We start from the raw sequence: 5,819 nt of genomic DNA, 5'->3' as shown, positions 1-5,819 counted from the left end.
CCAGGCGTACGCCACCTTCTCTGGGGCCACCTCTCCGGTCTGCAGTGGGGTTCTCCTGGGAGCCCCCAGTCACCACAGGACCAGCGTGGCCTGTCTGTAGCCCAAGAAGGTGGGGACACAAGACTGTCCCCCGTGCCCCCCGCATCACCCGCGAGGCCGAGCAAACGCCAGTGGTGTCTGCGGGGAAGATGAAGGGCTCACACACAGCCCCCATCTACAGAAGCACAGACTGCAGCCACCTGCGCTATGGAACAAACACAAGTGTCCGTGCAGGACCCGATGTCTGAATGTCAAGGCCATGCCTGGGCCACAGTGAGAAGGTGCATCCCCCATGCAAGCCACAGAGAGGGGATGGGGGGGCCATCTGCGATTCTGAGCTCATCGGGCATCACCCCAGAGGGAGAGGGAAAGGGAGAGAGGTAGACAGAAGTACAGAGGGAGAGAAAGAGAGAGGGAGGGAGAGACGTCTCTCCCTTCCCTGGGGGTTCTCTAGTGCAGCCAAGGCTGAAAACCACTGCATTTTGGGAGATGGGTCCTCGTGGAAGAGTTAAATAGTAGCTCATGGCATTATCGACACATACTAAAAAGGCCCCAAATCTTGGGGAGTCAGGGAGGGGAGTGTCGGCTGCCTCGTAAACGAGGAGAGATTGGGCATCAGGGGAGGTGCCTGTGCAGCCTGCGCCCAGGGCCCCGCAGACTTCATCTCCCAGCGGTGGTCCTGGGCTGGAAGTCAGCGGGGAGGTCAGGCTGTCCAAGCATCAACGTTGACTTCAGGGCTGATCTAAAAGGCGCCTGGTGTTTGTTGAAGCAGAGAAAAGAGAAAGCAGTAGGGAGAGGATGGGAGTGGGACGGGGAGGGAGCCCCCCTCCTCAGCACTTCTACCGCTCTCCCTCTCTCTCTCCCTTTCTCCCTCTCTCCCTCTACCTCGCTGCCTCTCCCTCTGCCTCCATCTCTCCCCCTGCCTCTCTCCCTCCCTCTCTCCCTGTCCCTCTCTCTCTCTCCCTCTTTCCCTCCCCCTCTCCCTCTCCCCCTTTCCCTCTCCCTCTCCCCTTCTCCCTCTCTCCCTTCCTCTCTTCCTGTCCCTGCTTCCCTGTTCTGCACGCTCTGGCTCTACCTCTTTCCCTCTCCCTCTCCCTCCACCGCCTTCCCTCTCTGGAGAGGGAAGGAGGTGGAGGGAGAGGGAGAGAGAGATGGAGAGGGATGGGGGAGAGGGAGAGAGAGATGGAGAGGGAGGGGGGAGAGGGAGAGAGAGATGGAGAGGGAGGGGGGAGAGGGAGAGAGAGATGGAGGGGGGAGAGGGAGAGAGAGATGGAGAGGGAGGGGGGAGAGGGAGAGAGAGATGGAGAGGGAGGGGGGAGAGGGAGAGATGGAGGGAGGGAGAGAGGGAGGGAGAGGGAGGGAGAGAGGGAGGGAGAGAGGGAGGGAGAGAGGGAGGGAGAAAGAGGTCTCTTCCTCCCTCCCTCTCCCTCTCTCCTCCTTCTCTCCCTCTCTCCCTCTCCCTCTCTCTCTCCCTGTCCCTGTTTCCCTGTTCTGGTCTCCCTCTCCCTCTCTCCCTCTCCCTTGTCTCTGCCTCTCCCTCCATCTCTCCCTCTCTGAGAGGGAGTGAGGGCGAGGGAGAGATGGAGGGAGAGGGAGTGACAGAGGGAGGAAGAGGGAGAGAGGAAGGGAAAGGGCGAGGGAAGGAGAGGGGGAGACGGAGGGAGGGTGAGAGAGGGAGAGTCGGAGGAGAGAGGGAGAGGGAAGGAAGAAGAGACCATTTTCCCTCTCCCGCTCTCCCTCCCTCCCTCCCTCTCTCTCTCGCCCCCCTCCCTCTGTCCCTCTCTCTCTTCCTCTCTCCCTCTCCCTCCATCTCTCCCTCTCCCTCTCTCCCTCTCCCTCTCTCCCTCTCCCTTATCTCTGCCTCTCCCTCCATCTCTCCCTATGTGGGAAGGAATGAGGGAGATGGAGACATGGAGGGAGAGGGAGAGTTGGTGGAAGAGGGAGAGGGAGGAGAAGGAGAGAGGGAGGGAGAGAGGGAGAGACGTCTTCGCTCCCTCTCTCTATCCCTCTCTCCCTTCCCCCCTCTCCCTCCCTCTCCCCCCTCCCTGTCCTGCTCTCCCTGTCCCTCTTTCCCTCTCCCTCTCCCTCCACCTCCTTCTGGAAGGAGGTGGAGGGAGAGGGAGAGGGAAAGAGGGAGAGGGAGGGTGGAACAGGGAAACAGGGACAGGGAGAGAGGGAGGGAGAGGGAGAGAAGGAGGACAGAGGGAGAGGGAGGGAGGAAGAGACCTCTTTCCCTCTCCCTCTCCCCCCCTCTCTCTCGCTCTCCTCTCCATATCTCTCTCCCTCTCTTCCTCTCCCTCCCTCTCCCTCCATCTCTCCCTCTCTCTCTCTCCCTCTCCCTCTCCCTTGTCTCTGCCTCTCCATCTCTCCCTCTCTGGGAGGGAGTGAGGGAGATGGAGAGATGGAGGGAGCGGGAGAGTTGGAGGGAGAGGGAGAGGGAGAGGGAGGAGAAGGAGGGAGGGAGAGGGAGAGAGGGAGAGGGAGGGAGAGAGGGATAGAGGGAGGGAGGGATAGAGGGAGGGAGGGAGGGAGGGATAGAGGGAGGGAGGGAGGGAGGGATAGAGGGAGGGAGGGAGGGAGGGATAGAGGGAGGGAGGGAGGGATAGAGGGAGGGAGGGAGGGATAGAGGGAGGGAGGGAGGGAGGGATAGAGGGAGGGAGGGAGAGACGTCTTTCGCTCCCTCCCTCTATCCCTCTCTCCCTCTCCCCCCTCTCTCTCCCTCTCCCCCCATCCTGCTCTCTCTCCCTGTCCCTCCACCTCCTTCCCTCTCCAGAGAGGGAAGGAGGTGGAGGGACAGGGAGAGGGAAAGAGGTAGAGGGAGGGCGTGCGGAACAGGGAAACAGGGACAGGGAGAGAGGAAGGGAGAGAGGGACAGGGAAGAGGGACAGGGGAGGCGGGAAGACGGAGGGGGGAGGCGGGAGAGAGACGGGGGAAGGGAGGGGGTAGAGGGAGGGGGAGGGGAGAGGGAGAGGGATGTGGGAGAGCGAGGGGGAGACGGAGGTGGAGAGGGAGTTGGGAGAGGGACGGGGAGAGGGACGGGGACGGGGGAAGGGGGGAGAGAGAGAGGGAAAGAGAGAGACGCAGAGGAAAGAGGGAGAGGGAAGGGGGGGGACAGAGGGAGAGGGAGAGAGGGAGGGGGAGAGGGACGAGAGGAAGCAGGGAGAAAAGAGAGGAAGAACACACCATGTACATTTCTGTCAAATGACACCGGGGATCCTTACACAACCAGGAGAAAATAACACAGCGAGGCTCTTTCTCAGCTGGAACTGGAACTGCAGATGGGGCCAAACACCACCAGGGTGGCCACACATGTCCAGCTGCCGCCCCAGCCCCCTGAGTCTGGTCACCAGGGCTCTGAGTGTTTGCTCCAGGGACCTGGGGTTCACCCTGTCACCCTGGAGGTCGGGCCTAGACAGCAGGGCCCCGGGCTGGACACATGGGGGGAAAAGCATCCCCACAGGACAGCTTGTGCGAGCCGATTCAGCTGCGAGATTCTAGAGGCCCGGGATCACCCTGTGGCCCATGAAACCCAGGAGCCAGGAGGGTCTTGCATCGGGATTCCTGTCCGTTGGACTGTAACGTTTGTGTAAGGAATCTTGGAAACAATGGTAACAAGACTGAATTCGAACGAGCTTTAGGATATTATGGACCACTCCGAAGTGTGTGGGTTGCTAAAAACCCTCCCGGCTTCGCTCTTGTTGAAAATGAAGATCCCCGAGGTGCAGCGGATGCTGTCTGAGAACTAGACGGGAGAACACTCTGTGGCTGCCGAGTAAGAGTGGACCTGTCCAATGGGGAAAGGAGAAGTCGACATCGTGGCCGCCTCCTTCTTGGGGTCGTCGCCCTCGAGATGATTATCGGAGGAGGAGTCCTCCCCCTCACCACAGATGTCCAAGACGGAGAAGCTTCTCCCGCAGCCGGAGCAGGTCCCTTTAGTAGATATAGGAGAAGAGAGAGATCACTGTCCCAGGAGAGAAATCGCAAGCCGTCCCGATCTTTCTCTAGGTCTCCTAGCCGATCCAGGTCAAATGAAAGGAAATAGCAGACCACTTTGCAAGAGGAGTGGTGCACAGGAAATAACTTCATTTGACAGGAGTATGTACAGAAAATTCAAGTTTCGTTTGAGACTTCCGAAGCTTGATGCACTTTTTAAATGTTTTAGCTGTTCACATTTGTTTGTCTCTTGGGACAGTGACACATAAAGGTGTCATTCTCTATGGTTTGAAATGGGTCATATGAGGCATGTAATATGAAGAATTGTTTCTTTACAATGTTCTCTTAAGCAAAATTGAATTTGCTTTGAATTTTTGGTCTTGCCTAGACTGATAATAAAACTCTAACTCCTGCCCACCTAAAGTGTGATGTTTATTATTATGGAAACAACACTGGCAAACATTGAAGAGACTTTCTGTAGCTGGGATATGGTATGCAGCTGTAGTTAAGCAAGCAGTCTTTAAAAGGTGCTGTGAACACAAGCCAGCAGGTAGAAGTGAAAGCCACACCCTTACCCTAGATTAGAGGTTTAAGAATTCCACTAGTCTTCACACTGGACAAGAGGTTGTCCAGTGAGTTTCGAATCTAAGAAGTTTCAAGGAAGTTAGTTTCCCTTTGAGTTAGGTCATAAGTCCCCTCTGTGATTGCCGTACATGAATACATAGCTCTTTGTAATGTTTTTTGGAAGTTGAGATGATCAAGATACCAATGTCTTGCCAGATGAAGAGTATATTGTAGAGCTGAACTTTGAGTTACTGTGCAGTTTTTTTTTTTCATGCTGTCATTTGTAATATGTTTTGTGAGACTCCTTGGGATTAAAGTTTTGGTTCCAAAAGGAACAAAGAAAACAAAAAAAGGATCCACCTGCCAATGCAGGGGACACGGGTCCGAGCCCTGGTCCGGGAAGATCCCCTGTGCCGCAGATCAACTAAGCCCGTGGGCCACAACTATTGAGCCTGCGCTCTAGATCCTGGGAGCCACAACTACTGAGCCCCCATGCCACAACTACAGAAGCCCGCACAGCTAGAGCCCGTGCTCCGAAACAAAAGAAGCCACTGTAATGAGAAGCACGTGCCCGCAACAAAGAGGAGCCCCTGCTCGCCGCAACTAGAGAAAGCCCGTGTGCAGCAATGAAGACCCAACGCAGCAAAAAAAAAAAAAAAAAAAAGACGATACTGGCCAGGTGATCAAGGGTAAAATTGTTTGTCACAAGTCCCGTTGATGGGGTGTATCCTTGATGTGTGTATCCTTGATGGTGTGTATCCTTGATGATGTGACCTGAGGAGAATGACATTTTTATCTCTGTCTGGATCTTCCGCCCCAAACCCCGTAACTCCAGCCCAACCATAAGAAAAACATCAGAAAACCAACAGACAAACAAATTGAGGGACAAAATACCTGACCAGTCCTCCTCAAAACTTTCAAGGTATCAAAACCCAGGGACGTCTGAGAAATGTCACAGCCCAGAGGAGACTGGCACAGAAAAAGGATGTTAGGGGAAAGCTAGGGAAATTCTAGTAAAGTGTGGACTTTAGTTAATAATAACGTATCCATCTCGGTTCCTTAGTTGGATAAGCATGTCGTACTAACGTACTAAAGTACTAACGTGTTGGAAATAGGGGTACTGGGTCGGGGGTCCACAGCACTCTGCACACTCTGTACAGATCTTTGCAACTTTTTTGTAACTCTAAGCTATTCTAAAATTAAGCAACTAGTAAACAGAGATAAGAATGTTATTTCCCTGATTTGAACATGCCTGAGTTTGTTTTCATGGTCACATTTGTGCT

General features: G+C 55.2%; 1 pseudogene across 1 annotated transcript; it reads left to right on the top strand.

The window, feature by feature from the left end:
* The first annotated feature begins 246 nt into the window (after positions 1-246).
* Positions 247-4,380, top strand: LOC309964593 (serine/arginine-rich splicing factor 3-like; annotated as a pseudogene). Its single transcript has 2 exons — positions 247-419; positions 3,580-4,380. The product of its transcript is annotated as a serine/arginine-rich splicing factor 3-like (transcript).
* Positions 4,381-5,819: the final 1,439 nt, after the last annotated feature.

Source organism: Leucopleurus acutus, assembly GCF_964270905.1.
Source record: "Leucopleurus acutus genome assembly, chromosome: 7".
Classification (NCBI taxonomy): Eukaryota; Metazoa; Chordata; class Mammalia; order Artiodactyla; family Delphinidae; genus Leucopleurus; species Leucopleurus acutus.
The sequence above is the reverse complement of the archived record's forward strand: the minus strand, read 5'-3'. Positions and strand labels throughout refer to the sequence as shown.